Source organism: Sapajus apella, unplaced genomic scaffold, assembly GCF_009761245.1.
Source record: "Sapajus apella isolate SASKATOON/1434 unplaced genomic scaffold, GSC_monkey_1.0 scaffold22, whole genome shotgun sequence".
Classification (NCBI taxonomy): Eukaryota; Metazoa; Chordata; class Mammalia; order Primates; family Cebidae; genus Sapajus; species Sapajus apella.
Window position 1 is genome coordinate 4,090,010 of NW_022436962.1, and position 24,239 is coordinate 4,114,248.

The window sequence follows — 24,239 nt, forward strand, 5'->3', positions numbered from 1 at the left end:
AGAAAGAAAGAAAGAAAGAAAGAAAGAAAGAAAGAAAGAAAGAAAGAGAGAGGGAGAGAGAGAGGGAAGGAAGGAAGGAAGGAAGGAGGGAGGGAGGGAGGGAAGGAAGGAGGAAGGAAGAAAAGAAAGAAAGAGGGAGGGAGGGAGGGAGGGAGGGAGGGAGGGAAGGAAGGAAGGAAGGAAGAAAGAAAGAAAGAAAGAAAGAAAGAAAGAAAGAAAGAAAGAAAGAAAGAAAGGGAGGGAGGGAGGGAGGAAAGGAAAGAAGGAAGGAAGGAAGAAAGAAAAAGGGAGGAAAGAAGGAAGGGAGGCAAAGAGAGAAAAAGGAATGAAAGAAAGAAAGAAAGAAAGAGAGAAAGAAGGAAAGAAAGAAAGGGTGAGAAATGAATGAGTCCTATGGCAGAAACCACTAGTACTCACCAATGTCTGTGCTCCTCTCTTCTTCCTGGGCACACTGCTAGACTGCATTTTCCAGTCTCCTTTGAAGCTAGGTGTGGACATGGGACTAAATTCTGGCCACTGCAAACATTATGCCCAAACCTGGCCTATTAAAACATTCTACATGGGTTGCTCCTTTTCTTTTCCCATCTGCTAGCTGAAAGAAGATCCAAGAACCTAAAGGAAGATGGAGCCACAAGGTAGAGTTGGATCCCTGCATGACTGCGTGGAGTACAGTGCCTCATTGACCCACATTAAAATGTGATATGGGTAAGAAATAAAATTTTGTTGTGTTAAGCCACTCAATGTAAGGGTTGTTTGTTAGAGCAATCAGCTTGCCCAGACTATTAAAACTCCAAGATAGTCCTTTTGAAATTATGAACATTGCCTTCTCTATACCAAAAAGATAGCCAACATTGTTACCACTTTAACTTAAACCCTGCGCAAGTGAAGAAAGATCTTTAGATTTGCTTTTATAATTAGCTCACACAATCAATCATTGGACAGTCTTTATAAAATCAGAGGACACTTCTCTCCCTCTTTCTTTTTCTTAGATTTCCACTGAAGCTGAGTTAGACCAAAGGAGAAAGAGTTTTTGCTCAGTAGGCTTAAAATGCTAAAGTTTCCATCAGGGTTTAGTACGCAGCCTGTAAGACTGCGTGTTTCATGGAATAAAGCTAAATCTGCCCTCCAACACATCTATTTTTAAGATCCCCGGTGTCTGATCCTGACTCAGCTAAGTGAATCATGCTCAGCTCTGTTGGTGACACATCAACCACAGAATGCAGGGGTGTGAGGCACAAGAACACAGTAGGGCTGACACAAGCTCTCCTCTGCCTGCACAGAGAGCATTCCAGATTATGAAGGAAACATAGCTTGTGGCCATTCTCTTGAATGTGTACACTCTATTTACAATGAAAGCCACTTTGACTCTTTTTACATACACGTGCATGTAATTCTACATCTGCAATTGCCCACTTAACTCTCTAGTAGGTTTTAAGGCATCTACTAATTTTTCTTCCTTTCTAATTGTTCTGACAAGGAAATACGTAATGTTCAATACTAGCCACCCAAGAGAGCTATTATCTGCCTCTAAAGTTCCTCTCTGTTATCTACCAGGGACTTTTAAGAGGCTTTCTCCTGTTGGATTAGAATTAGCAAAACACCTGAGAAAAAAGGCAAGCACATTCATGGAATAACGCTTCATTTCTATTGATGTATAGGCTGATACAATTCAAACACAATATCATATTTTTTAATTTGACAGAATCATTTTAGCATATATCTGAAATAATAGACAGTTGAGAATAGTTGGAAAATTCTGACAGCGAAGAATGGTAAGGGAGGATTTGCCTTACCAAATATTAAAGCCAATTGAAAGACATTCATTGAAACAAAGTGATCATGACATGAGAGTAAGTAAATAGATCAGTGAAGTACAAAAGATGGTTCTAAAATGGACCCTCAAATATTTAAGATATTAGGATATGATATTTATTTTTAAAATCACAGATCAATGAGGAAAGGTTAGAGTGTGAAATGAATACTGTTTTTACAAATGGTTAACTACTTGGGGAAAAATCCTCCTTACATCTCATCACACAGCAAAATAAGCCCCAAATACATTAAAGAATTTAATGAGGGATGGGCCTGGTGGCTCATGCCTGTGATCCCAGCATTTTGGGAGGCTAAGGTGGGAGGATCACCTGAGCCCAGGAGTTCGGGACCAGCCTGGGCAACATGGTGAGATTCCATCTCTACAAAATATACGAAACAATTAGCCAGGGTGTGGTGGTATGTGCCTGTGGTCCCAGCTACTGGGGAGGCTGAGGTGGGAACCTGAGCCCAGGGAAGTTGAGGCTGCAGTGAGCCCTGATTGTGGCAGTACACTTCAGCCTGGGCGACTGGAGTGAGACCCTGTCTCAAAGAAAAAAAAAAAAAAAGAATTTAAAGTGAGAGCATTAAAAAGAGTAGAAAAATATGATGCTGACTATTTATACAATTTGAAGATGATGAAAGATTTTCTAAGTGTAAAATTTATAGAAAGAAACAATGGAAAAACAATGGAACAAGATACCAATCAATTTTGACCCTGTAAATTTAAATTACTGAATTTCAAAAAGATAATAAAAGACAAACTAAAAAGTGCAAAAACACTTGAAATACACATTAAAAAATGGAATATTTTTAATATAAATAAAACCACAAAAACAAACCAAAATAGAAGCCAAACTAAAATAACAATCAAATGAAAACCCATAAATGGCTTAATGGAAAAATGAGTAAAAGGCATAAAAATTTTTTTTATAAAAGAAAAACTGTAAGTGGTCGCTGGGTGCGGTGGCTCACACCTGTAATCCCAGCACTTTGGGAAGCCCAGGCAGGCGTATCACCTGAGGCCAGGAGTTCGAGACCAGCCTGGCCAACAATACAAAAATTAGCCTGGCATGGTGGTGCATGCCTGTAATCCCAGCTACTTGGGAGGCTGAGGCAGGAGAATCACTTGAACCCGAGAGGTAGAGGTTGCAGTGAGCTGAGATTGCGCCATTGCAGTCCAGCCTGGGCGACAGACAGCGACTCCGTCTCAAAAAAAAAAAAGGAAAAATATAAGTGGTCAATTAACACATGGAAAAGATGTGTAACTTCATTGACAGCTGAAGCATGAAAGTGAACCAAAAGTAAGATAATTTTTCAACTATCAAACAGCTTAAAATTTTAAAAAATGATAATACTTGTTATTTATTGTTGATAAGGCTATGTTGAGACTGATGCTTTCATATAATGGTGATGGAAGTATAAATTTATTAATGCATATTAAACTCCTTTGCAAATTTCATATCTGGTCAGGCACAGTGGTTCACACCTATAATCCCAGCACTTTAGGAGGCTCAGGCAGGACCATTGCTTGAGGCCAGCAGTTCGAGACCAGCCTGGGCAACATGGCAAGACCCCGTCTCTACAAAAATTAAAAATTTAGCTGGCATAGTGGTGCTTGCCTGTAGTTTGGGAAAGCTACTCAGGAGGCTGAGATGGGAGGATTGCTTGAGCCCAGGAGGTTGAGGCTGCAGTGAGCCGAGATTACGCCACTGCACTCCAGCCTGCATCTGAATGACAAGACCCTGTTTCAAGGCAAAACAACAACAACAAAAACCAAATTCCATACCCTTGGATATTATCATCCCACCTCTATGAATATGTCCTCAGGAAATGATCAAAGATGTAAGTATTCATGTAGCAAAATGCCTGCTGAAGCATTGTCTGTAGTGGGGAGAAACTGGAAATACCACAAATCTCCCAAGCTAAATGGCTAAAGAAATTATGGTGCATTCATAGAAATGGATTTATGCCATCAGTAAAAACAATGCCTTAAAGGAATATTGAATGCTATGAGGAAACGCGGATAATGAGTAAAGTGGGGTACATATTACATATGTATGTACGTGTATTTGCACATGCATATTACATTTGAGACGTAAACAAACAAATATAAAAAGATTCCCAAATGTTAACGTAATTTCCCTGGGAAGTAAAATTGTGGATGATTATCCTGTTCTTTTTCTACCTTTGTAAATTTTTCCACAGCAGAATTCAATTATTAAAAATATAAAAAGTTTACATTTTTAAGACGCTGTTTGCGTGGCTATTGTTCCTTCAACATTAGTTTGAAATGATCTGTAATATATTTGGGAAGTGCAGTAACATTTCTTGGGATTCTTTTTCAGATGATTCTTACTCAAACTACCCAAATGACATTTCAGAAAAATTATTTCCATTGTTTATGATGTGGTATCTGGAGTACACATGGGAATTTTTTTTTTTAAGAGACAGGGTCTCACGCTGTCGCCCAGGCAATGGAGTGCAGGGGTGTGGTGGCAGCTGGTTGTAACCTCAAATTCCTGGGCTCCAGTGATCCTCTCGCCTCAGCCTCTGAAGTATCTAAGACCACAGGCATGCACCACTTCACCTGGCTAGTTTTGTGATCTTTTGTAGAGATGGGGTCTCCCCACGTTGCCCAGGCTTGTCTTGAACTCCTGGCCTCAAGTAACCCTCCAGCCTTGGTCCCGAAAAGTGCTGGGATTACAGGTGTAAGTTACCGTGCTCTGACCCACATGGGAAACTTTTTTTTCTTTTAGGCCAAGTCTCACTCCATCGCCCCAGCTGGAGTAGTAGTCAATCTACACAGGATGGCAGGGAACTCATTCCAGCTGCTCTGACCTCTCCTCTCCAACTGCTCACACAACCTCTGGTCCCCAGAATCTCGAAGACCTAGTCCGACCCCAGACCACCCTTCCCAGTCACGCCTGCTCCTCTCCAGCACTGCTGTGATGTTCTCTGTGTCTGGGGAGCACACCTCCCCCTCAGCCTCGTTTGTTCTGTTCCACCCACCTGCCTGGGATCCCCACACCTCAATGCTGCCCATGAGGTCTTCTCCAGGCCCACCTCCCTCCGGGAAGTTCCTCCAAACTACACAACCATAATGGCGGCCTTCTCTGGGCAGGGATTTGGGCACAGGACTTGCATAGGACAGGCACTCAATAAAGGCTGGTTAGTTGGTGGTTGATGGAAGGAAAAAAGGAAGAGAGGGAAGGAAGCAGAGAAGGGGAAAGAAGGGAGGAAGGAAAAGGGAGGAATGGAGCTCACCGACGGCTGGAGGCTCAGGTTCCCTCTGAAACTGAAGACAGAGGACCGGTGGCACTCCACATTCCAGTGTTTGGAGTGTTTGATGCCTATTCTTGATTCCTTAAAAAGACAAGAAAATGGGATTGAGTGAAGAGAGAGGATAAAAGAAAGAGTCTTGGAGAATGCAAGTACCTCGGATTGACTGCTCTGTACCTCTCTAAGTTGAGCAGATAGCAAAGAGCTAAGCACTGAAATTCGGTAATGCCTATGCCGTGCTGTTTACCCTGTTAGGCACTCACCTGGGCAGGCTAATTTTGTTTCCAGTAGAAAAAGAGCTGAACACACTGGCTTCCTCCTCATTTCAACATGAAATGATATTTGCCTCAATTCATCCCATCTGTTTCAAACTTCCAGATCCATGTAGTGAGATGCTAAAGCATATATTATTCCCTCATACATACAAAGTAATGAACTATACGGTTATTCATTGAAGCATTGCAATGATAAGAGACTGAAACCTAAATGTCAACTAATAAGAGGTGAGGCCAGGCTTGGTGGCTCATGTCTGTAAAGCAAATACTTTAGGAGATCAAGGCTGGAGGATCACTTGAAGCCAGGAGTTTGAGACCAGCCTGAGCAACACGGCAAAATCCTGTCTCTACAAAAAGTACAAAAATTAGCCAGACATGGTGGTGTGTGCCTGTGGCCTCGGCTACTCGGGAGGTTGAGGCAGAAGGATTGCTTGAGCCCGGGAAGTCAGCGTTGCAGTAAGCTACGATCATCCCGCTACACTCCAACCTGGGCAACAGAGTGAGACACTGATGCAAAACAGTAATAATAATATCATAATTAGGGATGGATTGACTATGTGATGGCCTGACAATTGAATACTAGGCAGCTGTAAAATAGAATGGGAAGCTGTTAATGAACTGCTTTTGAAGTGATTTCTAAGACATTGTTATGGGAACCAAGTAAGGTAGAGAAGACTGTATACAGAACAGTATTTGATTTAAATGGTGAAAATTATATATATTTGCTAATAAATGCATAACTATCTATGGAAGGACACATAAGAAACTGGCAAAACTGGATGGCTGGGGAGGGAGGAAGGCTTTTTTTTGGCCACGCTTTTGTGCTTTTTGGATTTATTTTTATTTTTATTTTTTGAGATGGAGTCTCACTCTGTTGCCCAGGCTGGAGTACGATGGCGTGATCTCGGCTCACTGCAACCTCCACCTCCCCGGTTCAAGCAATTCTCCTGCCTCAGTCTCCTGAGTAGCTGGGATTACAGGTGCCCATCACTACACCTGACTAATTTTTGTATTTTTAGTAGAGATGGGGTTTCACTATGTTGGCCAGGTTGGTCTCAAACTCCTGACCTCAGGTGGTCCACCCACCTCAGCCTCCCAAAGTGCTGGGATTACAGGCATGAGCCACTGCACCCGGCCTATTTATTTATTTTAGAAAAAGAATCTCACTCTATTGCCCAGGCTGGAATGTAGTGGCACGATCATAGCTCACTACAGCCTCAAACTCCTGGTGTGCGAGCTACCACACCCGGCCTAATATTTTCATAATCAGACACAAAATCTAATTTTTAGAAAGATTTCAGCCTGGCCAGGTGCGGTGGTTCACACCTGTAATTCCACTACTTTGGGAGGCCGAAGCAGGAGGATCACGAAGTCAGGAGTTCGAGACCAGCCTGGCCAATATGGCGAAACCCCATCTCTAATAAAAATACAAAAACTTAGCTGAGTGTGCTGGTGTGCACCTGTAGTCCCAGCTACTTGGGAGGCGGAGGCAGAAGAATTGCTTGAACCCAGGAGGCGGAGGTTGCAGTGAGCCAAGATTGCTCTACTGCACTCCAGCCTGAGCAACAGAACAAGAGTCCGTCTCAAAAAAATAAAAAAAAGAAAGAAAGGAAAGAAAAAGAAGATTTCAGCCTGGGCAACATGGCAAAACCCCATCTCAAAAAAAAAAAAAAATACAAAAGTTCACCAGGTGTAGTGGCACACACCTATAGTCCCAGCTGCTTGGGAGGCTGAGGTGGGAGGATCACCTGAACCCAGGAGGCTGAGGCTGCAGTGAGCTGTGATCACGCCACTACTCCAGACTGGGCAACAGAGTGAGACCCCGTCTCAAAAAGGAAAAGAAAAGAAAGAGAGAGAAAGAAAAGAACGATTTATTCGTATTTTGTATACTCTACTAGCTAGGAGCAATAAATATGGACAAGATCTCCAGCAATTCTGAAGCACTGAAACAAAAACACTCAATTTGCTAGACCACTGCTCTCCCCTGCTCACCGATGAATTGAGGGTTCCTGTGCTTTGAACCACATTTCTGTGATGAGCAGAGTTTGCTGCAGGGATCACAAGCACCTCAGGTCAGCTGCTCACTTGAACACAACCCATCCTGTGGACATGTGTGGGCGGTGGCCAGACCTCTCACCAACAAAGGAGGTTCTGTGGCATTTCTTGCAACCTGACGCCTCTCGATTGATTCAGACCTGTTGGGGGGGACCATTAGGAGGATAGAGTTAATGAATAATAAATAGCATATTTACACAGCCCTCGCTATCCCCAAAGACTCTAAAGTGCTTTATAAAAGAATAGATAAATTATATATTGGGGACACAGCCTCTGCTACTGAGACACAGCCTCTTCTGGGGGAAAAGTGGCAGTTGTTAAATGCTGCACAGTCCAGATGGACAGGAAACCCAGAGCTACTTTTTTTTTTTTTTTTTTCTTGAGACAGAGTTTTGCTCTGTAGCCTAGGCTAGAATGCAACAGCACAATCTGGGCTCACTACAACCACCACCTCCAGGGTTCAAGCGATTCTTCTACCTCAGCCTCTCGAGTAGCTGAGATTACAGGCGTGTGCCACCATGCCCAACTAATTTTTTGCATTCTTAGTAGAGACAGAGTTTCACTATGTTGGTCAGGCTGGTCTCGAACTTCTGACCTCAAATGATCTGTCTGCCTCGGCCTCCCAAAGTGCTGGGATTACAGGCATGAGCCACAGCGCCCAGCCTGCAGAGCTTCTTTTAAAGTTAATTTTACCATTAGGGGCATGGTGGTGCACACCAGCAGTCCCAGTCACTCAAGAGGCTGAGGCATGAGAATCGCTGGAACCCAGAAGGCTGAGGTTGCAGTGAGCTGAGATCAGACCACTGCACTCCAGCCTGGGTGACAGAGTGAGACCCTGTATCAAAAAAAAAAAAAAGTTAATTTTACCAGAGGAATGCAGATTCAAAAAAACAACAACACAGTCATGGGATAGTCAAGGAAAAAGGTAGAGGCACCCAGCTTTTAGCAAATGGAAGGAGTAGAAAGAATGAACCCACATTCTTCCAGAAAGAACTAGAATCCCACCTTGACTTGCTCTGTCATCTATTCAGAGCTTGCAGCCAACAAATGCATCTTCCTGGTCAGTTGACAGGCACTAGCCGTTGCTGGGAAAGCCACCTGACTTACACGAGCCTCGGTTTCCTCATCTGTAAAATAAGGATGTTAATAATACAACTTAGGCTTAGATAAAACAGGAGCAATGCCTGTCTGAGAGAGGTGGTAAAGGGACAAATTCCCTTCCCACTTCACCCACGACAAAATTTTTGCATGCCTGTCAGGTTCAGCATAAATATGGAATTTTATTTTTAAAAATGATTATTGTGTGGGATCTGGATTTTAATTTTTAAAAAATGATTAAAGGTGAGTGAGGAAAATACCTCGTACCTCAGACTTTGTTGAGGCCCATGAGGTTACTGGGTTCTGCACGTATTCATTATTCTGTGTCAGACTGGAAGAAACCACGTCTTCCTGAGCGGTGTTGCCTGGGCTACGGAAGATGAACACAATGTTAACACTGACTCCCGATTCCTGTCTCAACAGATCTCCCAGTAGGTACCTGACCTAATTTGGTAAACCCTCTCATCTCCTTTGAAGGTGTCATAAGATTTATTCCAAGGTCAGACCTCACAGAAATCTAGATTTGATACATCTCAACCCATTCAAAGAGCAGAGATAATGGCAAGGGATAAAGAAAGAAACCTTCCTGGCCGGGCGCGGTGGCTCATGCCTATAATCCCAGCACTTTGGGAGGCCGAGGTGGGTGGATCACGAGGTCAAGAGATCGAGGCCATCCTGGTCAACATGGTGAAACCCCGTCTCTACTAAAAATACAAAAATTAGCTGGGCATGGTGGTGCATGCCTGTAGTCCCAGCTACTCGGGAGGCTGAGGCAGGAGAATTGCTTGAACCCAGGAGGCAGAGGTTGCCGTGAGCCGAGACTGCGCCATTGCACTCCAGCCTGGGTAACAAGAGCGAAACTCTGTCTCAAAAAAAAAAAAAGAAAAAAAAAAGAAACCTTCCTTCTAGAAATATAATCATGAAAGTTCTCACTCTGAAGGGGTTGTCCAAGGGGTATTCTTCAGGAAAAAGAGCTTGTGCTATAAACTTTCCTTAGGACTGCATTTTTTAAAAAAAGAGCCTCACTCTGTCACTCAGGCTGGAGTGCAGTGGTGCCATCAGGGCTCACTGCAGCCTCAACGTCCCTGGGCTCAGGTGATCCTCCCACCTCAGCTTCCCAAGTAGCTGGGACTACAGCCACAAGCCACCACACCCAGCTGATTTTTGTATTTTTATGGAGATGGAGTTTCACTGTGTTGCCCAGGCTGGTCTTGAACTCTTGGGCTCAAGCAATCCGCCTGCCTGGGCCTCCCAAAGTGCTAGGATTACAGACGTGAGCCACCGTGCACAGCTAGGACTACAAAATATTTTATCAACAAGATTGGTGGTGGACGTGGGAGGTTAACCCGAAAGCAATTCTCTAGATCAAAATAAGAGCAAAGCTATTCTGAGTATTACTACTAATGATAGCCACCACCTCTGGAACACTTCTGATGTGCCTCGCCTGTGATAAACCTTTGAAAGAATTCTGGCGGCTCACGGTGTGATCCATAGACCAGCAGCATTGCCATCACCTGGGAGCTTGTTAGAAAGGCAGACTCAGGCCTTGCCCCAGACCCACCGAGTCAGATCTGAGCTTAACAAGACCCCCACGTGATTCATGAGCACACTATGGTGTGCGAAGCGCCAAACTGCAGATCCACGAGCAGCCTCTCAAAGCACTTTTGCCACTTTATCCCACGTGGTCCTTACGACTCTGCAATGCAGTGTTTCGAGTAACCACAAGGGAACGTTATTTGTCCAAGATGGTACAGAAAGATATAGAGCCTGGCCAGGCGCAGTGGCTCACACCTGTAATCCCAGCATTTTGGGAGGCCAAGGCAGGTGGATCACCTGAGGGCAAGAGTTCCAAACCAGCCTGGCCAGCATGGTAAAACCCCCTCTCTACTAAAAATACAAAAACTAGCCAGGGGTAGTGGTGGATGCCTATAATCCTAGCTACTTGGGAGGCTGAGGCAGGAGAACCATTTGACTTAGAAGGCGGATGTTGCAGTGAGCTGAGATCATGCTTCTGCACCCCAGCCTAGGCAACAGAGGAAGACTCCGTATTAAAAAAAAAAAAAAAAAAAAAAGAGTCCAGGTCCAGGCAGGATGGCTCACACCTATAATCCCATCACTTTGGGAGGCTGAGGCAGGCAGATTGCCTAAGGTTAGGAGTTTGAGACTGGTCTGGCCAACATAGTGAAACCCCGTCTCTACTAAAAATACAAAAAAGTTAGCCGGGTGTGGTGGCATGTGCCTGTAATCCCAGCTGCTCAGGAGGCTGAGGCAGGGGAATCGCTTGAACCAGGGAGGTGGAGGTTGTAGTGAGCCAAGATTGCACCACTGCACTCCAGCCTGAACAACAGAGCAAGACTCTGTCTCAAAAAAAAATAAAAATAAAAAATACAGAGCTGGCACCTAAGCTCAAGTCACTGATTCTCTTTCTTCTGTTTTTATTTTCATTGTCCTAATCTGATTTTTCTTTTTTTTTTTTTTTTTTCCTTTTTGAGACAGGATCTCACTGTCACCCAGGTTGGAGTGCAGTGGTGTCGTCACTGCTCACTGCGGGCCCCAGTGATCCTCCCGCCTCAGTCTCCTGAGTAGCTGGGACTATACGTGTGCACCACCACGCCTGGATAGGTTTTCTTCGTTTTTGTTTTTTTTTTTTTAATTTTTTTGAGAGTTGGAGGTCTTACTCTGTTGCCCAGGCTGGTCTCAGATTCCTGGGCTCGCCTCTCAGCCTTCCAAAGTACTGGGATTACAGGCATGAGCCACCACCCCAGTGGACATAACACGGAGAGTAGATGGGAGTCCGATGGAGACCCAGGTGACCCTGGCGTCCCGTGTCCCCCTGCTGGGCAGTTCTGAAAAGTCGAGCCACTGCTTCCCTTCCTGACATGAGTACGTTTAGCCAGACTTTTCTTCCCCGAAACTCAGCACCTCTCCAGAATGAAGCACTGTAGCTGAGCGAGTAAACAACTGCTGATTCACAAACACCCCCAGCGCCTCGTCTAGCTCCTAACTGCTCCCGGATGTTCTTTAGCAGCAGGTGGGCTCCAGGTCACTGGAGGAAGGACAGCAGGTGAAGAGCTCAGAGGAGCTTTTGAGAGCATGCTGGCTGTGACGGAGGCCCTATACTAGGTGCCGTGGGGTGGCTGGGAAGTGGTTATCTCTAAGAAGCAAGAATTTGAGAAAGGGAGATAGGGAAAGAAGACAAAAAAAATTGAAAACAGCTTTGACTTTTCTCTAGACTTTGACATCTACTTACTTAGCCTTTAATTTTGTACAGATTTTTACAGTTTAGAAAGATATTTGGGCCGGGCACGATGGCTTATGCCTGTAGTCCCAGCACTTTGGGAGGCTGAGGCAGGCGGATCATTTGCGGTCAAGAGTTCAAGACCAGCCTGGCCAACATGGTGAAACACTGTCTCTACTAAAAATACAAAAATTAGCCAGGTGTGGTGACTCACACCTGTAGTCACAAGTGCTCAGGAGGCGGAGGCTGGAGGATCGCTTGGACCCAGTAGGTGGAGGTTGCAGTGAGCCAAGATTGTGCCACTGTACTCCAGCCTGGGTGAGGCTCCATCTCAAAAAAAAAAAAAAAGATATTTGAACTAAAATAAAAGAAAATAAAAGTAAAATAAAACCCCATTCTGGATTCAAGAGTCTTTTCATGCTGGGCGCGGTGGCTCACGCCTGTAATCCTAGCACTTTGGGAGGCCGAGGTGGGTGGATCACGAGGTCAAGAGATCGAGACCATCCTGGTCAACATGGTGAAACCCCGTCTCTACTAAAAATACAAAAAATTAGCTGGGCATGGTGGCACGTGCCTGTAGTCCTGGCTACTCGGGAGGCTGAGGCAGGAGAATTGCCTGAACCTAGGAGGCGGAGGTTGCGGTGAGCCAAGATCGCGCCATTGCACTCCAGCCTGGGTAACAAGAGTGAAACACCGTCTCAAAAAAAAAAAAAAAAAAAAGAGTCTTTTCATTTCGGCACCCCACCTGGCCACAACCTCTGCTGTGGACCTAAATTTTGACACAAAGTCATGACTAATGGTGGAAATCCTAGCAGTGGAGAAGGCCACTTTGCTATTTGGGGAGCAGAGAGGAGCGATCTTTCCAGTCCCCTGGCGACCACATCACATGGGAAACAGTCTCTCTTTGTTAGCCAGCATCCAGCTGCAGAAGGCTGCATCAGCCAAGAGCCTGTCAGGTTTGAACTTGGGAACCTGGAGGTGCGGATATTTGAAGAACACCTTCAGGAGCAGTGAAGTGCCTCCAGGAGAGACAAGAGGATTTGGTGGGGAAGAGGCTGAGTGAGCATTCCAGGCCTCACCAGGAACAGCACTGGTTACCTGTAAATCATGCCTCATTAACTAGTGCCCTGCCTTTTCTCTTCACAAATCTATTCTGAAGTTAGCTGAATAGACAAAAAAGAAAAGAAAAACCTTTGGAGTTCTCTGGTTCCCATAGTGTGTGCTTTTAAGTAAAGGGTTTCTCCACGTTGCCAAAAATCCCTGCAAAGATGACTTCCCCAGACTTCTTCCCCAAATGCCTTTTTAATACCGCGTGATTATTGCTCAAGGAACATCCAGGAGCCAAGTCTCTCTGCATAAATCACTAGGAACTATAAAGGAGACCCATTCTTACCCCGAGGATTTAGAAAATACCTAGTGAGTAAAAAATCTATTACATCACAACCCGTGCATTTTCCAACAGTTATTACCAGGATTATATTTTGCGGCTGGTAGATTAAAAAATGTCACTGTGAATACTTCAATTTGTTCTAAAGAATAAGGCAAGGAAACCAGCCACTGAGAAGATAGCACTGTAACTGCTGAGTCAATTTCATTAATGTTGTTGTGCTTATTCTAATTCTAATTTAAAAAAAAAAAAGGAAAAAGAAGAACTAGGGACACATGAACTGTACTGTTCTAGAAACCACTGAACTTTCTGATAATTGCATGCCTATTTCAGAGGCAATGAGGGTAAACTGGAAAATTCTAAGCATAGATAAAAATACGGCAGGAGGCTTTGGGAAGCACTCGTGTATTTATGACTAATCCAGTCGACTAATCCCATGACCAACAAGGTGCAAATTGATCTCAATGTCACCAGAAATGTGGTAGCTTCACTTACAGTGTTTCCTAGAAATATTGATATGATCTTTAATCAAATTTGACATTTTGCATGTATTTCCCAACATTGTTTTCTGAGTATTGAGCCATGATATCAAATGTATGAAATTTCAACCATCCTTCAATGACAAAGTAGCAATGCACTTACAAGAGTCATCTGATCAAGGTTTTAGACCTTCGTGGAAGGCTTATCCTATAGCAAATAAGTGAAAAAGCATCCTCCACTTGACAGTGGGTTGCAGAATGCCCAGCCCCGCTGTAGGACAGTGATAAAATGCCAAGAAGCACATTTACGCCTGCAGCAGATGCCAGGGGGCAAGAGTTGAAGGTGTGTTTTGCCACAGAAAGGGCAATCAATAGAAATACTCCTGAGATCCGCTCAAAGCTTGACAAGTTGGGCTGTGTATGTTCCAACATCTGGCTCACTACCCATCTGCTGGTCCCTGTGGGGAGCAGAGAACGGGTGCAGCTGTGAATCAGCCCCAAAGCCTGGAGAGGCACTGCACCCCGCAGCTCTGACACCCGAGCCTCCATTCTATTCTGAAGCCTAAGCTCCAAGAAATCAAGGCCTGTATGTCTTCCTGGGTTCCCCCACGGGACTGAAGAGGAATCACTAAGGTCAGAAAAGGCCTCATCTTTCCCTAGACAAGATAGCAGTAGACTTGTACCCCCTTCTGTCTCCATATGGCCACCATGCTGTTTCCTGGAAAAGCTAAAGATACTTGCTCCAGCCCATAGCCCTGTCTTTCCTGGGGTAAGAAAGGCTTTTCAGGCAATAGGTGACCTTGTTCAGAGAGGGACCCATAGCCTGCCAGGCCTGCACACTGGGGGCTTCTGGGCCTGGCTGTGGGCAGGCGTGGGCTGTCTGGACTGTGCATCATGGAACTGCTTGCCTCTTTGCCTGGTCTGATGACCACATGTATCAGTTGAGCCCCTTCAGTAACCTTCTCCCGGCCCCCAGACCTTAGCACTCTTTCAGTTATGAGTCATGGAAACTTAATTGCCTCAAGTATCCCAAAAGTCCAGAAGAGCAAACACTCTCTTCAGACACAGCTGGATCCAGGAACTCAAATGACATCCTCAGGCCTCTGTTTCTTTTTCTCTGTCTTTGGTCAGGCCTAGACCACATGACCATGGCCAAGGAGGGAACCCTGCAATTGGAATCAGAGCCATATGATCTAGAACAAAGAAAAAGCAGCTCACCAAATGCATGAGGGATGCTAGACAGAAAAACAAATCATGGTTCACTACATGACAGTGGGGAGCTTCTCAGATGGGGGATTCTACTCTCAGCCACTGTGGCCACCCATCCTCGGTCTCTAAGGAAAAATGTGCCCCACCATACTCCCTATGACAGAGACACTCAGGGCAGCCTCATCAGGCACACCGCAGATACTTGGCTGGCTGTCAGTCAGTTATGAAGGCCACCCTCCTGAGGCTCTGCTTTGATACAATGCCTTCCTACTGCCCCTCCTGAAGGCGTTTTGTGATTTCTCCTGCTACTTCTTACAGACACAACATGTAGAGCCAATCACACAAGAATTCTACTGTGCCTGCTGGACTGCCAACTGGCTGTGTGACTTTGGGTACTTTAAAAAAAGGAAGTGGCCAGGTGCAGTGGCTCATGCCTGTAATCCCAGCACTTTTGGAGGCTGAGGCAGGAGGATTGCTTGAGCTCAGGAGTTTGAGACCAGCCTGGGCAACATAGTGAGACCTCATCTCTACTAAAATTAAAAAAAAAAAAAAAAATTTAGCCAGTCATGGTGGTGCACACCTATAGTCCCAGCTACTCAGTGGTAGAGGTATGTGGCGGGGCGTTGAGGTGGGAAGATCGCTTGAGCTGGGGAGGTTGGAGCTTCAGTGAGCCCTGATTGGGTCATTGCACTCTAGCCTGGGCAGCAGAGCAAGACCTTGTCTCAAAAAATAAAATAAAATAGGCCAGGTGCAGTGGCTCACACCTGTAATCCCAGCACTTTGGGCGGCCAAGGCAAGTGGATCGCCTGAGGTCAAGAGTTCCAGACCAGCCTGGCCAACATGATGAAACCCCATTTCTACTAAAAATACAAAAATTAGCTGGGCATGGTGGTGTACACCTGTAATCCCAGCTACTCGGGAGGCTGAGGCAGGAGAATCGGCTTGAATCCAGAAAGTGGAAGTTGCAGTGAGTGGAGACCGTGTCGCTGCACTCCCACCTGGGCAACAAAGCGAGACTCCATCACAAAATAAATAAATGAATAAATAAATAAAATATAAAATAAGCTAAAACAAAGAGGTATAGCACATGCGTTTCTTTCCAGTTCTGCTATTCTGTGATTCATCAGTCCTTGATGTCAATCATGTGGTCTCTGCTAAGGGAACTAGGAAGATGCCGTCATTGAACTGTGTTCAGTTAACTCTGTTCAAATTGCACTTATGCTTTAAAGAGTTGGGAAGTTAACTCTATCATTACTTTAGTGTGGGATCAGCTGCCTTATTCTGGGGTTGTCTGCATAAAAGCGCGGCGGGAGCCCTCCAGGTGTCCTTATCGAAGCTGGGTCTACTCAAATGAAAATCGCAGCCACTGGGCCATGCCCGGCTTGGACTGAGCACATGAATCACATGGCTGTGAGTGATTGCCCCAGCCCGGTACAGTCCCCTGCTTTGTCCCTGCCCACGGGAACTGAGGCACATCATTCAAAGAATAAAGACCAAGCCCAGGGCTGACAACTAGCCGCTGCCTCTTCCATCCATGGCTCAAGTTCAAAAGAAGAGAAGTGCAAGGCCACTTTAAGAAATAGTGTCAGCAGAAAATCAGGTTTACAAAAAAAAAAAAAAAAAAAAAATGCAAAACTGAAAATACCATGAGTGACTCTGTGAAGCTCTCACATTAACCTAAGGTCTCAAAGAGTCTGCAAGAGGGGAACAGGACCCCTTGGTTGTAATTAGAGTCACTAATGTAAAACAAACCAGATTAACTGGAGTTTTTGTTTGTCCTGAAAGCTCAGAAAGGGGAGACGGCCTGATTTCCTGCGTATGACACAAATGGGAGGAAGCCTAACGGTTATAAAACTGCTTCTAAGCTGTCTGCGTGGTTTCATATTTTAGAAGTGAAGTGTGAAAAATCTTTCCTTTTAAATTTTACCTGCATTACATCACCTTCTAAGGTGACTAATTCGAGGGCAGGATTCATTTAGAATGGAAAGTGGTTACCATTTTAACCAGTGACAAAAGCTGGCCGACCCTAGGAAATGACTAAGAAGAATGGAGAGTAATCAGGAAACACTGGAGTTTTACTAAACTGTAGCACCTTTTGCAAACCTTGCTAAGTGGTCACCTCTGACATCGACATCGGGTGGAGTGTTCTGGGTTCAAATCCCAGCCCCGGCGCTTGTTAGCTGTGTGAATTTTAACCTCTTCTCCATATATTAAATGGTGAGCTTAAGGGGCTCCTGTAAAGATTAATGAACAGCGTCGGGCAGTATGTAAGTGTGTGGGCATCTCTTTAAATGGCTTACACGCGGGGCGTGGTGGTTCACTTTGGGAGGCTGAGGTGGGCAAATCACTTGAAGTCAGGAGTTCAAGACTAGCCTGGCCAACATGGTGATATCCCATCTCTATTTATTTATTTATTTAAGACCGAGTTTTGCTCTTGTTGCCCAGGCTGGAGTGCAGTGGCACAATCTTGGCTTACTGCAACCTCCACCTCCCGGGTTCAAGTGATTCTCCTGCCTCAGCCTCCCAACTAGCTGGGATTACAGACATGCACCACCACACCCGGCTAATTTTGTATTTTTAGTAGAGATGGGGTTTCTCCATGTTGGTCGGGATGGTTTGGAACTCCCAACCTCAGGTGATTCACCTGCCTCGGCCTCCCAAAGTGCTAGGATTACAGGCGTGAGCCCATGGCCAGCCCCTTCTCTACTAAAATAGAAAAATCAGCCAGTCATGGTGGTACACACCTATAATCCCAGCTACTCAGGAGGCTGAGGTAGGAGAATCTCTTGAACCCAGGAGGAGGAGGTTGCAGTGAGCTGAGATCATGCCACTGCACTCCAGCCTGGGCAACAGAGTGAGTTGTCTCAAAAACTAAATAAATAAAATAAAAATGTGCTTATCATATTTCCTGAATGGTTAAGCACATACGCTCTTACTTTTGCGGATTGCATTGGTTGGCTCTGTGCTCTATGTCACCTTTCTGCCTCTCCTAGAGCCTTTGGTGTTTGCAACAGGAATTTCAGGCTTCTTGACTTGATAGGAAAAGAAAATGCAGGGGCTAAAAGCCCACTCTGTAAACCCAACCCCGTTAGGTGACCGCAAACCTTCCAGAAATAAATTAACATGGCAGTGCTGGTTTCTGTGTAAAGTGAGGTGTGTTCCCTAACCTGGCAGCAAGCCTTATTTTATCTGCATAAAGACCCTGAAACCAAGCACCTTTACAGGCTGCTGCAGCCACACCCACTCTGCTCAGCTAAGCAGCTGCACCCCCTGTGCCCCCACAGTGCAGCTGTGATCCTTCCCCGGGGCCCTGGGCTCCTGTGTTCAGGCCAGTTCAAGGCATCTAGGCCACACCACCACATCGTCTGTACTCTGTAGAAGTGAAATGGAACTGAGACCACATTAAGCCAAAACCTCCAAAGAAGCAAAATTTTGCATTAAATGACTGGTGAGACTGGCATCCCTGCTGCCTTACCGTACCCTGTCCGGGGGGATCCCAGAGAGGATGCTATTAAAGTCCCACACACCTTGCCCATGTCACTTCCCTGAGTATGATGTCAGGTGACAGAAGGGTCCTATAGCAGAAGACAAGCATTTGTAGTAGAATCTGCTTGTGTGTGTGTGTGTGTGTGTGTGTGTGTGTGTGTGTGTGTGAGAGAGAGAGAGAGAGAGAGAGAGAGAGAGAAGAAAGAAAGCCGCAATTAACACTTACCTGGCACTAACTTTGCCCCTGGGCACAGTGCTGATTCACTTTCACAGTCTCCCCCCTCCTGCAACAGACTAAAGGGCCTTTTCCCTTTACGCCCTCTCTTTCTGAAGACCTGTCTCCTTTACTCTCTGCAGACTTTGCTTCCCCAAGAAGTGAACAGGTTTCAAGTGCCTTCAAGGGAATTGCATGTTTTCACAGCCCCGGGTGGGAGGGTGGTCCTCAGCCTCCCTCTCAGTTCCGGATGCTGGGTAGAAGAGATGGAGCAGCTTCCAGTCCCAAGAGAAAGGGGAGGGGGCAGGGAAGAAACCAGCGGGGATGATTCCCCTTCTCCTTGGTGCAGTTTGGTAGATTCCCTCCCCTCCATCTGTTTTTCTTTGATTGTCACTTAGGGAGGGGAAAAGTCAATCCTATTAATAACCCTTATCAAGTCTTCATTCAAGATCAACTCTTCTATTAACACGACTTTAACTTTATTATGTTAACAAAATATTTGTCCCCTATTCCACCTAGAGTTCCTTACAAAGTCCTTTTCCATTAATTTCACACTGGAGACAGGCACTATGCCCCATCTCTCTATCCTAGTTTTTTATTGGGGGGGGGAGGGGACAGTTTTCACTCTTGCTGCCCAGGCTGGAGTGCAGTGGCTTGATCTCAGCTCACTGCAACCTCCGCCTCCCATGTTCAAGTGATTCTCCTACCTCAGCCTCCCAAATATCTGGGATTAGAGGTGCCTGCCACCATGCCCAGCTAATTTTTATATTTTTAGTAGAGACGGGGCTCCACCATGTTGGCCAGGCTGGTCTCGAACTTCTGACCTCAATTGACCTGTCTGCCTTGGCCTCCCAAAATGCAGGTATTACATGCATGAGCCACCACACCTGGCTCTCTATCCTAATTCTTGAATTCCCCTTCCGATGGCGGAAGAGGCTGGGAAAGGCATTTCCTCCACACTCCCAATAGGACCATGAAGTTATTTGCTTTTCTGGGTCTAAACTAAATCCTTTTCCACTTGGCTCTATGTTGAGGAGGCTGACCCATATGGCCCATTCCAAGGGGCTCCCTTGCTCTGTGGCTTCTCTCTGTTGCCCAGGCTGGAGTGCCATGGTGCAGTATCAGCTCACTACAACCTCCGTCTTTCAGGTTCAAGGGATTCTCCTGCCTCAGCCTCCTAAATAGCTGGGATTATAGGCACCCACCACCAGGCCCGGCTCATTTTTGTATTCTTAGTAGAGACAGGGTTTCACCACGTTGGCCAGGCTGGTCTCGAACTCCTGGTCTCAAGTGCTTCACCTACCTCGGCCACCCGAAGTGCTGGAATTACAGGCGTGAGCCACCATACTCAAGGCTCTTCATCCACGGTCATGTTGACACTCATATGGATGACTTGTTCCTGCCTTATAAACCACAGCCAATTGTCCCAAACTTTGTGGATCCCAGGCTGCTCCCTAGTTGGGTCCTGTTCTGGTCTCTAATGTTTCATGGTTGTTTAATAAGCTTAGACTTCAACAGAGCCTCAAGGGAGGACTTCCTGACCCCCAGAGATGTGTGTGAATAATTTCAAGTGCTGGGAAAGCATCCTTGCCAAAGGTTTGTTTTATTAACTCTGTGAGTTTGGTCCTGAGTGACCAGAGAATCGCCTATGGGAGCTTGTGGGAGGACAGCACCTGACGGCCACCACTGTGTCTCCTTTGTGTATCTTCTGACTTCTGGTCTTATTCCAGACAGTGTGTTCCCCAAACAACAGAAAGATTGAATCTTCTAAAAAAAAAACCACATCACGTCATTCTTCTACTTAGGACCCTCCGGTGGTTCTCCCCTCAGAGTCAAATCCAAAGTCCTGGCCAGGAGTGGTGGCTCATGCCTATAATCCCAGCAGTTTGGGAGGCTGAGATGGGCAGATCCCTTGAACCCAGGAGTTCAAGACCAGCCTGGGCAAAATCAGCAAGGCCCTGTCTCTACAAAACAAACAACAGAAAAACCAAAGTCCTTCTGAACGTCTGTGAGGCCCTCTGTGCTCTGTCCTGTCCCCTCACCAATCGCATCACCCACTGCCACTCCCACACACCCAGCTCGAGTGCCTAGGACCCCGTGCTGCCCAGGCCCTGGCACCTGCTGTTTCCTCTGCCTCTGATGCTCTTCCTTGGTATCTGCATGACTGGCTTCATCATTTCCTGTAGTCTCTGCTCTTACAGCATCTTATCAGTGAGGTCTTCCTTTACCACCCTGCAGAAAATAGCAACCCCTACTCATTCTATCCTAGCACTTTTTTTCAGACAGTCTCACTCTGTCACCCAGGCTAGAGTGCAATGGTGCGGTCTCAGCTCACTGCAACCGCCATCTCCCAGGTTCAGATGATTCTCCTGCCTCAGTCTCCCTAGTAGCTGGGATTACAAGTGTTCACCACCACACCTGGCTAATTTTTGTCTTTTTAGTAGAGACGGTTTCATCATGTTGGCCAGGCTTGTCTTGAACTCCTGACCGCAGGTGATCTGCCTGCCTGGGCCTCCCAAAGTGCTGGAAATACAGGAATAAGCCAGCATACCCAGCTGCCCTAGCACTTTCTATCCTGTGTAGTCTTCATTTTCTCCATTGCACTTATCCTTATCAGATATAGTATAGCTGTTATATAAAATGCATATCAGAACAGTTATGAAATTGAGATTTTATGGACAGTTTAGATGTATTCAATTACATATATATTTGATACAGGGCCTCATTCAGTCACCCAGGCTAGAGTGCAGTGCTGTGATCACAGCTCACTAGCGCCTCAACCTCCCGTGCTCAGTTGATCCTCCCACCTCAGCCTCCCAAGTAGCTGGCACTGCAGGCACATGCCACCACCATGCCTGGCTAATTTTTTTGTATTTTTCATAGAGATGAGGTTTTGCCATGTTGCTCAGGCTGGTCTTGAATTCCTGGGCTCAAGTGATGTGCCCACCTTGGCCTCTGAAAGTGCTGGGATTACAGGTGTCATCAATTATATTTTAAAAGCTTATCTGTTTCAGTTTCCAAAATTACATATGTGTATCTTATAGCCTCATTCGGCATTTAGGTGTCAATAGGATTTAAAGCCTTGTGCTAAAATCAAAGTTGCACAGAAAGATCTATATTCTATATTAGCATTGTAAAGCTTAATGGTCAGTTTCAGGTAATTTCATCTGGTTATATTGCATAAGAAACATTAAATATTATTCAAAAGAATTTACAATATTAAGATGTTAATTTTTATCCATATTCTGTCCTCATTACATAGAAAACCCTTGGAAGAATGACCATGTTTCCTGATTTGGGTTGCAAATGCCAAATGGATGTATGAATGAGTTGGGTTTGTGCTATTTTCCATTTGGCCTGCAGTGTAGATTGGAGCTCTTGGGCAGCAAGAACTAGAACAAGGCAGCGTTAAGACTCCCCACACAGGGCGAATACGCACACCCGAGGTAAGGGAGCCCCCATTCAAATGGCAAGTGGCTCTGTCTCAGCTGCCTGAAATGACAAAGCACAAGCTCTGTTAGTCATGACGGATACAAACTATGAAAGGCATCTCTGCTGGAACAAAATACTCATTGCCTTTGAGATAAGGAGAAATGTCTAAAATCTTTCTAAAAATTACTGTTAAGTTTAAAAGTACTTTTACTTTTAAACTCTTTCTACTTTTTTTTTTTTTTTAAGGTGTAGTCTCGCTCTGTTGCCCAGGCTGGAGTATGGTGGCACAATCTCAGCTCACTGCAACCTCTGCCTCCTGGTTTTCTTTTTTTTCTTTTAAGCAATTCTTCTGCCCCAACCTCCCAAGTAGCTGGGACTACAGGTACGTGCCATCATGCCCGGCTAATTTTTTGTATTTTAGTAGAGATGGAGTTTCACTATGTTGCCCAGGCTGGTCTTGAATTCCTGAGCTCAGGCAATCCGCCTGCCTTGAACTCCCAAAGTGCTAGGATTACAGGCGTGAGCCACCGCGCCCAGCCATTTTGTTGTTGCTGTTATTTGTTTGTCTGTTTGTTTGAGATGGAGTCTCTGTCGCCTAGGCTGGAGGGCAGTGGCGTGATCTCGGCTCACTGCAACCCAGGTTCAAACTATTCTTGTGCCTCGGCCTCCCAAATAGCTGGGGTTACAGGCACCAGCAACCACGCTTGGCTAATTTTTTGTGTTTTTAGTATAGATGGGGTTTCACCATGTTGGCCAGGGCTGATCTTGAACTCCTGATCTCAAATGATCCGCCCACCTCAGCCTCCCAAAGTGCTGCGTTACAGGTGTGATCCACTGCACCCAGACAGGTATTAGTATTTTTAAAAAGCTACCCAGTGCTGGAAGCAGTGCCTCATGGCTGTAATCCCAGCACTTTGGGAGGCTGAGGCCGGAGGATTGCTTGAGCTGGGAAGTGGAGGTTGTAGTGAGCCAAGATCACAGCCACTGTATTCCAGCCTGGGAGACAAAGCAAGACACTGTCTCAAAAAAAAAAAAAAAAAAAGCTACCCAGGTGATACTGATCTGCAGCTAGGTTTGGGACTCTAGTGGCTAAAAGCAGAATGTCTCGATCCAGATCACCCAGCTTCATATGTTGGCCAGGCTGGCCTCGAACTCCTGATCTTGCAATCCATCTGCCTCAGCCTCCCAAAGTGCTGGGATTACAGGCATGAGCCACCACGCCTGGCCTGCATAGTTACTTAATAAGTGTTTCCTATCATTGTTTTTTTTTTTTTTTTTTGAGACGGAGTTTCGCTCTTGTTACCCAGGCTGGAGTGCAATGGCGCGATCTCGGCTCACCGCAACCTCCGCCTCCTGGGTTCAGGCAATTCTCCTGCCTCAGCCTCCTGAGTAGCTGGGATTACAGGCACGCGCCACCATGCCCAGCTGATTTTTTGTATTTTTAGTAGAGACAGGGTTTCACCATGTTGACCAGGATGGTCCCGATCTCTTGACCTCGTGATCCACCCGCCTCGGCCTCCCAAAGTGCTGGGATTACAGGCTTGAGCCACTGCGCCCGGCCCTCCTATCATTGTTTTTATATCTAACGAAGTTGTGAGTAACCTTTGAGAGTCTTCAGAAAATTATTTCTATGTCCCGTCAGAAGCTGTCAGTTATGCGTATGGTTCAGTTACGCGTATGGTACAGAACAGAGCTGCTTCTCTCCTGAGCAGTAAATGTAGCTATGTGCCCCTGATGTGGAGCCTCATTTATCTGAACCACCCATTGGGGTCTGGTCATTGTACTTTCTGTATTCCCTTTTTCCTCTGCCTAAACGCTGCAATTCTTCTGATCTCTGAAGTCTTGCAGAAATGGATAACAATTTATGCATTGTAACTGCTGCATTGTTACATAAACATTAGGTCAAGAGCAAGACCCTGCAAACACAGCTCTGACCAACTGAAACAGATGGCAACTGAGCCTTCCAAAGGCCACACTCCCCTCGTATTTATTTACCTGGCAGGCAGCAGAATGAGCCCGTTTTGCTTTATGTGCAAAACTTTCCTCCCAGGCCAATTTTCTGGTGCCCCCGATGACATATCGCAAAATGAAATAAAAGTATCAAGATCAGTAATTTATTCCTGAAATACGTCTTCCAGGAGTTACAGATATCTGCCACGTCGACCTCTCTTAGCACGAACCTGAGCTGTCACCCACATTAAATTACTTTCTAAATCAGAGGTAAACTTTATATCATAAAATACCATTCATAGCCACATCGATCCAACCTGAAATC

General features: G+C 45.6%; 1 long non-coding RNA gene across 1 annotated transcript in view; it reads right to left on the reverse strand.

Annotated features, from left to right (window-relative positions):
* Positions 1 to 6,502, reverse strand: part of LOC116558593 — an 8,756-nt gene extending 2,254 nt beyond the window's left edge. The window contains exon 1 of the long non-coding RNA XR_004272085.1: positions 6,435 to 6,502. This is a non-coding gene — a long non-coding RNA (uncharacterized LOC116558593). The remainder of the gene's footprint in view (positions 1 to 6,434) is intronic.
* Between the last annotated feature and the right edge of the window lie 17,737 nt (positions 6,503 to 24,239).